The sequence below is a fragment of the Phoxinus phoxinus genome (genome assembly GCF_949152265.1).
Source record: "Phoxinus phoxinus genome assembly, chromosome: 8".
Lineage (NCBI taxonomy): Eukaryota > Metazoa > Chordata > Actinopteri > Cypriniformes > Leuciscidae > Phoxinus > Phoxinus phoxinus.
The window spans coordinates 20,432,597-20,442,771 of NC_136883.1; the positions used below are offsets into that span (position 1 = coordinate 20,432,597).

General features: G+C 35.7%; 1 protein-coding gene across 2 annotated transcripts in view; it reads right to left on the minus strand.

Annotated features, from left to right (window-relative positions):
* pak1 (p21 protein (Cdc42/Rac)-activated kinase 1) overlaps positions 1–10,175 on the minus strand; it is a 45,107-nt gene that overhangs the window by 34,145 nt on the left and 787 nt on the right. The window lies entirely within an intron of this gene.

Sequence of the window (10,175 nt, forward strand, 5' to 3'; positions counted from 1 at the left end):
ATAATATGGCAATAAATCTATTGTCATTAGTATTATTAACACTAATTAATAAATTTATATATATATTATATATAGTATGGAATAGTATATATTAGATATACTATATAAGGGTTGAATAATAATTATGACTGCAACTCTCTCTCTCTCTCTCTCTATATATATATATACACACACAGTATATACTGTGTGTGTGTGTGTGTGTGTGTGTGTGTGTGTGTGTGTGTGTGTGTGTGTGTGTATGATTAATCACGATTATTCGATTTGACCGCACTAAAAAATTGTGCTAAAAAAACTAATCACTATGGTATAACATTTGTGATTTTATTTGTTTATTTATTATTAATAAATATACACTTAAAATATTATTCAGTGGTGGTTATTTGTTATTTAAATTATTTATTTATAAAAGCAATATAATTGTATGGTATATCATTGTAATTTTGTTATAATAAATAAATATATACTGAAAATAGCAATTCCTTTATTTATCAATGCAATAATATGCTTTGGTATTATTGCTAATAATATGGCAATAAATCTAAGCATATTATTGCATTGATAAATAAAGGAATTGCTATTTTCAGTATATATTTATTTATTATAACAAAATTACAATGATATACCATACAATTATATTGCTTTTATAAATAAATAATTTAAATAACAAATAACCACCACTGAATAATATTTTAAGTGTATATTTATTAATAATAAATAAACAAATAAAATCACAAATGTTATACCATAGTGATTAGTTTTTTTAGCACAATTTTTTAGTGCGGTCAAATCGAATAATCGTGATTAATCATACACACACACACACACACACACACACACACACACACACACACAGTATATACTGTGTGTGTATATATATATATAGAGAGAGGTTTTATTTTTTTTACAAAAAACTCTATAATCAATTAATAATTCACTACTGATTTCTCTATTCCCAATGATAACTTTATTTTTCCTCCACTTGTGGATGTCACTAGAAGTTTCCAAAAGCAAGTTTGGTCAGATTTAGCATATTTCATAAAGTAAGGTAAAAAGCTCTACCTTGGTGACAAAATTGTCCACTGTAAGAAATCTGCTAAATCTGACAATACTTGCTATCCCAGCCCTCACACACACTGGAAATGAGGAGAATCCGTGACGCAGCTGTCTCCATCCACCAGCTGTCCGGCTCCTCCCTCATGAAGCCCAATACTCAGAGGTGCCCGTCGCCATGACGACGCGCTGAATAATGCACGCCTGCACGGCATGCTGGGAGTGAAGCGCTCCAGCGGAGCACACACATACTTCTCTGTCTCCTGCCTTTGAGTTCACTTTTCAAAGGGGCTCTATTTCACACGTTTCTAGCAGTTTATTCTTTCAGAAGTCCACTTATGCAGAAGTTTCTTTTACCCCCCCCCCCCCCCCCCCAAAAAAAGTTTCATTACCACACTTTCTCCAATCCATGAGTATCTTTTTGTTTCCCAGTGAAAAAAAAAAAAACTATTATTTTTTTAAATCTGAGAATTTAACTTGATTGTCTGCCAATGCAACAAAGCAAAATACACTTAAGATACAATCACAGTTTTGTTTCTCAGGAAGTATATATTTTGATTTGAAACCAAGACAACGTGACATTGAGTATTAGACATCAAAGATACGCATGAATTACAGTAAGAGGCTCTTGTTTCCTGCTAAATCTTCTGATATGTTTGTTATGAGGCTTTTGTTTCCTGCTAAATCATCTGATATGTTTATGAAAGTTATTTGAGGTGCGGACAGAGGTTTAAACAAACAAGGAAGTCTTCCTGATCAATTCTAGCTATTCATTCACTCATGCTTTATAATTGCAGCTTTAAGCAGCATCTTAAGTCTAATCACGAGATCTGACAAATCCTCAGTCCCGGCTTGTTTTACACGCAACACGCTTCATCTGTCATTCCACTTAAGCAGACGCTCCAAAGTGCTACAGTCCAACAGGACGTCTACATCTTTAAATACCAAACAAACAAACGTTTTGAGGCCCTCGGTCCTTAGATAATATATCTCTTAGGTCATCTAATATGCTTTTTGCAGAATATGCAGAGTAATTAATAATTAAATCAAATAAGTAATAAAAATACTAATAAATACTTGAACTTAAATCATAAAAAATTATTGTTTCCCTTCCACTATTCACTATCAACTGATTGCAAGTTTGCATTAATTTAAGCCACAATTCGTACATTTCTTTCCACCGGAGCTGTGATGTATTAAAGGTTTTTAAAATAGGCATTTAAAAAAGTATCATGGTTTCCACAAAAATATTAAACAGCAAATCAGCATATTAGAGTGACTTCTGAAGGATCACGTGACACTGAAGACTGGCGTAATGATGCTGAAAATCATCATTATCGTGATTTCTGTGATGATCATTATCACATTTATTTAGTAATTTATAGTGTAATGCCACAACTTAATAAGCCAAACCAGTTCATGGGATTTTAAAACATTCTGGGTCTCATATCGCAGTAATATGATGCTTTATGATGTCACTTAATCAGCATTAGGGAAAAGTACACCTATATGCCATGCATGTGAGCCTAAACATGTCATATTAGACGTTATGAGGAACGCTTACTTATGCATTTTGGAATAAATAAATAAAAACATATATAATCTTAACAGGATGTTAACTTGTGAAAACCAACCAAACTTCAAGAAACTGTGTGGGCCCATTCTGAATGTTCCTATGAATTGTGCATGTGGACTCTTATAGTTCTCAGTCGTATCAGAGCACATTGAGTGGAGTTTGTTTTATGGTTTATATTGTGGGGGTGTGAAAATTAAGTTTATATTTAAAGGATTCTGCTGGAATATGAGTGACGATAGAATACAGTCATCTCTAAAATAAGAAACAAGAGGCTTGGGACTCATAAGGTCATACTGTGAATTAGAACTTAACACAGAGACAGTTTAGAGGAAATCGAGACGTTTACGAACTTCCTGTCTCTGTCAACCGCTGCTTGAGAGGTCAAGAGTGAATCAGACTCATGAGACTCTCATCCAGGTATTTTCCATTCCAAACAATGACTGATACACAAAGCAGCTCTGTGGTGATGACATTATGCGATGTGAAACAGGTGTAAAAGCGTGAGTCACCAGTTCATTCTTGCCATCTACTCCCCACAAGCAGTTACCTTCTAAGGCAGCATCCTAACAAGACCTCTGATTGATTTGACACACACTATAGTTAATGTGCATGAGAATTTGGCTAAAATAAGCTATAGCTTTTAGAGTCACCATAAAATAAAATAATAAATAATAATTTTTATGGAATATTGCAGTATAGAGCAGCACGATTCTGGACATCTAAACAAAGTATGTAGTTTACTAGGATCTGGCAAAATGTTAATTGCTAAAGTCTATTTAAAATGTTTAATGAATGAATGATTCAATGACTCACTAATAAATACACTCGTTTCATTACTGGATGAATCAGTGTTTTTGAACGAATCTCTTGAATGATTGTGTCACAGGGTAACCTGTGACATTATAAACTTGGACTTACAAACATACACCCATTTCACTGATACTGTGCATTGCCGGCAATATTAACATCTGTGTACACATCAGGAAGGTGTTATGGAGTTTTTGTTTTGTTCAGTCTAAAGTTTGTTACTGCTGTGTTTTGTTACAGTGTCAACTCTTTATAGTTTTTCTTAAAGTTTGTCATTATTTGTCTATAAGAACAGAATGCCAGAATACACAATAATTCATATGATAATTAACTTTTTTTTTTACACATATTTTCCACAAACCTTATTGCAGTTAAACTTCCCGGTTCACTCTCTGTACAACCAAACCCATAATCCAGGTTAAACTGTCTTTTAAAGCCACAGCCACAACACTTCCTGTGGAAGATACCATTTTGGTGTGATGTCAGGGGGGGGGGGGGGGGGGGACATTTAATTAGTTGTTAAACTCTTCCTCTGTTAATGGTTGTTGTTTTAGCTGTTTGGAAGGTTTAAGTGTTGTGTTGGGTGTTTATATTATTTAATTTGATTGTTACAAACGTTTTAGTTTGTACCTGTAGTTGGTATGCCCTATAGGTGGGGCTTCAGCCTATAAATAGGCTTGCTGTCTGAAAGGATACCAGTTCTGATTGTGGACTCAGATAAATCTCATACTGAGCAGTGTTGCGAACTTGGGCCATTTGGTTTAGCCAAAATTAGCACATTGTTGCTGTTTTCTTTTCTTTTTGTACAGTTTTTATTTATTTTTGTCCTCTCCATGCACTGTAAATAGTTTAGCACCTTACAATAAACCACCATTTTTGGATTTTGCATCAACCTTTTTGTACAGTACGTCATTTCCCTTTTCCACTCCAACTGGTTGGCCTTCCTACAGAGTGAATGAATGATTCAATGAAAAATACATTTTTATACAGTCGCTTGTCGCCACCTACTGGTGTAACGATATATTTGATACAATCGTTATTTGAAGCGTCGAGTTGCTTTCAAAAAGTGATTTGCTCCGTTTTGATCTCTTCCGTAGACATCAGTGTTTATATCAAAGCTATAAACTATTATCCCAGTACTTATGTGATAATATGAGTATCTGTACACAGATATAACGATATATGGGCAACCTGTCACTCACATGACATCAACAACCAATAGCAAACCACAAATAACAACTAGTTTTATGTAAGGGATAATGTGCATCCAGCCGGTTGTTATCGCAGAACAAACCTTGACAGGGTTATCAGGACCCCGACGAGAAGCAGAGAATACTTACTTATTACACAGTTACTTGCCACAGAAGTAAATAATTAGACATGACATATTGATCAAAATATTTTATTAGCTCTCTAAATGCAAAGCTTCCGAGGATAAAGCAGTTGCTAGCAAGTGGCAAGTTCAAATTAGAGACGAACATTTAAGGGATACGGTACAGTCATACCACTTATTACACTGCATTTCACCACATAAATAATTATGGGGACAAGAGATATTGATTTGAGATGAAACCATTTTAAAATCGTACCTGTTTGTCATCTTATAATCCATTACAGTGTGCAAAACAATCGCTGCAAAATGGCAGCAGCTGCGTTTGTGTGAAACAAGAGATCGAGTCCGCGTTACTGGACGACATAATTAAATAACTGTAGACAAAATGTTGATTTGAGTTTAAATTTCTTTATAATAAAATGTAATTTCATAGCTCACCAAACGCTAAACTTTCACGAGGAAAAAAAACGTTCCTAGCAAACGTAAAGCGCTGCTGACTTCAGTTACCCGGATGAGCCTGTTATCATTTTTTATCGATTGTTATTGGGGATTGACCAATCAGAATCAAGGAGTGTGGTGCCCTGCCATCCAATGTGGCAGATCACAAGAAATAAACATGAGAAGCATTAACAAATACAGATTCAACACAAGAGAGGATGAAAGTGGAATAACATATGCACATTTCTTTGTAACAAGGTAAAGCTCAAGACATGAATGCAGCATGTTATACAGTAACTATTTATATATCAACAATATCAAAAATTAAGATTTTTGTAAAACACACTGTCATTTAAGGGCGTGGTATGAATGCCAGAGCGTTGCTATCCAGTTGCTAAGGTTTTTTAAGTAGTTCCTAGCATGTCGCTATGCAGTTGCTAAGATGTTCCAAGCGGTTTCTAGCATGTTGCTATCCAGTTGCTATGGAGTTTTAAGCACTGTTTTAGGGTGTTCTGTGTGGTTTCTTACTGTCCTGAGCATGACAATTCAAAACCCATGTGCCATACAGTACAAGCTGAGCGGGAACAAGGGTGAGGAAGAGTTGGAGTCGGGTTAAATAAAGGGGGTTGGAAGAGGAAAAGCGGACAGAGATGCCGTGGCTCATTTCTTCTGAACTCATTCGGGGGACTTGTGCTGAGATGATAACGTACAGTGACAGGCATTGCATAACAATAAAAAAGGCAGGGGGAAAATGGGCCACAGAAACGCAAATTCAAAACCTGCACGCATGCTACAAACTCAATGAACCTTCAAAAGGTACGCAGGGACTGTACTTGCTGAAGTAAATTAGGTTATAAAATTCTGAATGCGGCATCCAGCTCTTGTTATACACCTAAGCAAAGTCCATCTTAATATGAATACACAAACTACATAATGGGAGCAACATGGATGTCAGTGCAGTATTGTTTCGTTGCACCAAGTTGGCATTGTTTATCTTTAAATGTGGCTGGAACTAGACATTATTTCAGCTTAGTTTCATAATCAGAATACAATGAACTATTTCAAAAGATCAAGGGAAATCTTTCTAAAGATTATATGACACTTTTAAGCAGTCACAAGAAACTCACTACGGTAAACAGGCATCTGACCAGTGACACTAAAGGAGCAAGCCCACTACTGACTCCTACACTCTTCCTGTGCAATGCTTCTTTTTTTATGTACGTGACCTTAAGATTAAACCCTTTTAATTCCCTTCTCTGCAACGGTACAGAGTAGCTGCATTGTTCGGCGCTGTAACTGGCTAACACAATCTGCATTCTTGCTTTTGTTAGTAACAGAATAGATAAAAAGAATATTCCCAGATGCTTCTATTTCCATCAGTAGAACCTCCTTATTTTTACTCTAACATGTTTCTTCCATTGTTTTTCTACAAACAAGTTAAAAAAAGATCACCACATGTAAGCTCAGAAAGATTCTTTTTAAAAAGAAATTAATTATTTTATTCAGCAAGAAGAACACAAGAACTGCTTCATTTAGTATGTATGCGGAACCATGAATATGCAAATTAGCCCCGCCTCCACAGATCAGCTCAGAGATCCACTCGGCCAACTTACTGAGGTAAACGCTTCACAATTGTATCACTCTCTACTACAACGCTGGACACATAACGGTAATGAATATATAGTCTTTTGCTTGACTATGTTATTAAACAGCTAATAATGTGTTAATGTTACACAAACCATGTTCCCCTTCACCATCTCAGAGTCAGGTGGCTGTGTTCTAACAATCATCAGAAACAACTCGCAAAATTCGCATTTAGGAGATATTAGCGTTCAAAGTTTACGTCTCTCACTTCCGCCAATACGGGTCAACAATTTAGATGACATCACTCTGCTCTTCAGCTTCTCATCAGATTTTCTATCCAATCAAATGCTCTCTAGAATCTAAAGCATCACACTACATTATAAAGCTGACTCAGCTCAGACTCAAATTGGTCACTTGTTTATACAATTACTATTTTTTCTACATGGTGAATGGCATATAGGTGCACTATAGGGGATAGGGAACGATTCAGACAGAGTAAATATGCTTTACATTGGGGCGAATTAAGTCTGGTTTCACGATAGCACAGGGCGGAGTAGTCATCATATCCATGAGTCGGCACAGACCACAAAACGAATCAGATCCATTTGAATTCTACACAGAATCCTACATTTTAAAGCGATATGGAGGAGATTAGGAGGAGATACGGTTAGACAGACTTGGCATTAGAAGAATAAGGCTGCGTGTTTCAAGGCACTTCAGTGGGCCTTTAAAATATATTTAAAAAGAAAATAGTTCCTTTAAATTGTTGTATTTCACAATATTACAGTTTTTACTTCAATTTGATCAAATACATGAAGCCTTGGTGAGCATAAAAGGGTATGTTTACTTGACATTGATATACTAAAAACGGAAACGTTTTCCTTTGCTTTTTTTTTGCGTACAGACGATAACATTGTCAAATCGATTACCGTTCACACAGATTTGCAAAAAGGACTAAAAACGCTGTATTATTCTGCCAGGCCTGTAGTTGGCGATATCACTTTGTAAAGAATCACCACGTGCCTATAAACTAAACACGTAATACACATGCGCATGACGTCACCGTTTTCACAAATTTGCGTTTTTGTAGTTTACATCAAAACAATAATGGTATTGTTTTCAAAAACGTGCACTTTGAAACCAGTTTTCAGGCCCACAAAACACTGTTGTCGTGTAAATGAATGGAGAGAAAAAACCCATACAAAGTTTTCCGTTTTAAGTTTAAAACGGTGTCGTGTAAACGCCTCCATAAAAACTTTTCAAAAACATTAAAATACCGTACGGACCCCAAACTTTTGAAAGTTAGTGTACACATCCTAAATAATAAAAAGAGGTATTAAAAACATTTATGGCAACTTGAAGCTATTAGCTTTCGATTTTCACAACATCCATAATACCCGAGCTAGCATAATGGTGACGAGTTTTGCACTGATAACTTACATTTTCTGCTGAAATCTACAATATAAAATCAAGTTTGTTTTCGCACGTGGTGTAGAAATGACATACTGCACTTTAAAATAGAGAAACTTTCTGTGCTTGCGTGCACAGATTCTGATTTGTTATACAAATCTTATATCCAAATTGCACAAATGTTATCAGCCACAACACCACAAGTGTTATTTGACCTTAGTTGCTGACACTGATTGCAACGAAAACATTTCCCCATCATCTTTCTACCATAAAACGCAAGTTTCCCAGAGAGATGCATGAAGTGCACTAAAAACCATAGACAGAAAATGCACATTTACTGATTATAGAAATCTCTTGCTTATCATTTGTTCTTTAACGAACTGTAAAATGCCTTTGCAAATCTGGCTAGATCAAAAAGTACAGTCAGGCACACTCACATAACAATGAGTATGAAGTCACAGCAGTGCTTCTAGGCCAAATGCACATCTGTGAGGGGGTGTTTTTTTGTCCCATGTTTTGGGATGATAAACAGGGTGTTACTGAAACCATATGGTGACGTGTGGCCCAAGGGTGTGCTTACTTCTGAATCAGTGACCCCCACTTCACACTGACAGCTCCCCAACCCCAATAAATGAATAGGTTTGATACTATCTACAGATCTGCAGACGCTGGTACTTCATGCGTGCGCTTTCAAGCAATTAGAGTCCCACACGCAAAAAATGCTTACATCACACCTAGACAAAATTAGACTGGATGAGCATTTCAACTCACTCAAAACATGCAACACAATGATACCATCTCACTGCTAAAAATACTCATTAAACGATGACGACAACATTATGAGAATGAAAGCCCTGTCCTCCACAAACTAGAAGCCAATTGGTTGGTTTACATTTTGGTTCAGAAGTGAAACATTGGAATGATGAATTTGTTGTTTACCAATTCCTCGATACCTTTAAAGCGCATGTATAGGAGAGCTTCTACAGGCCTTTTACAGATATCAGACCTTGGTGTAATATCCCGGAAGAAACACGCGCTTGACTTAACTGGTTTAAGGATTTTGCTGATACATGTGACCCCATTCAGTCCAAAGTGAGCTGAACCATTGCTCTTATCTTACAAATATACTATTATGTCAAACAGATCCGCCAACTATACTGAAACACCACTGCAATAAAACCACACAAATAACCCTAAAGATGTCGTTCTGAATTTATGCTTTTAAATAAACACACTTGAAAAAGCTTCAGCATATTAAGAGCCTGTATATTTTATTTGTATCCAATGACAAAGGAAGCCAAACTAACTAACCCAATGTAGTTCGATCACTGGCAAGGTTCGTGGCTTTTTAAAAACCCTGAAGGAATGCTAATGGTATTTAAATCATAATTTGGAAACGATCCAAGGGATCCAATAAGAATCCAACACCCACTGGTGAACCTGAGATTCACAATTTTGGTTCATCCAGTAGGGAAGAATCCTTTCAGATTATTGGATCCTAACCAAATCTTTATAGAATCTTTTCCAAAATATAATATACATTCCATCAGCAATCTTGTGGCATTTTTGGACGATGGACTTCTCACTTGTCCAGTCTCTGAACACAGTCATGAGCTGCTTACACGCCCAACAGTGTAAACAGTGAATGAGCATATTCACACTGTTGGACACCTAGGCCCTTATTTTTACATGTATATTTATGCATTTAGCAGATGATAGAAACATAATAAATTTATCAAAGAGCCAACAATATAGTGTTTTGCATCAAATGCATAAAGTAACCCATAAATGACAACACACAATAACTGCATTGACATTAATGATTTTAACAATAATTAATTGTGTAATATTTATATTTACAATTCATTATTATTATACACATTGAATTTATATTTTATATTTAATTACACTAAATAGCTATGTTTTTATTATTACATATTTTATTATATGTAAAAAAAAACCCCACAAAGTATACAT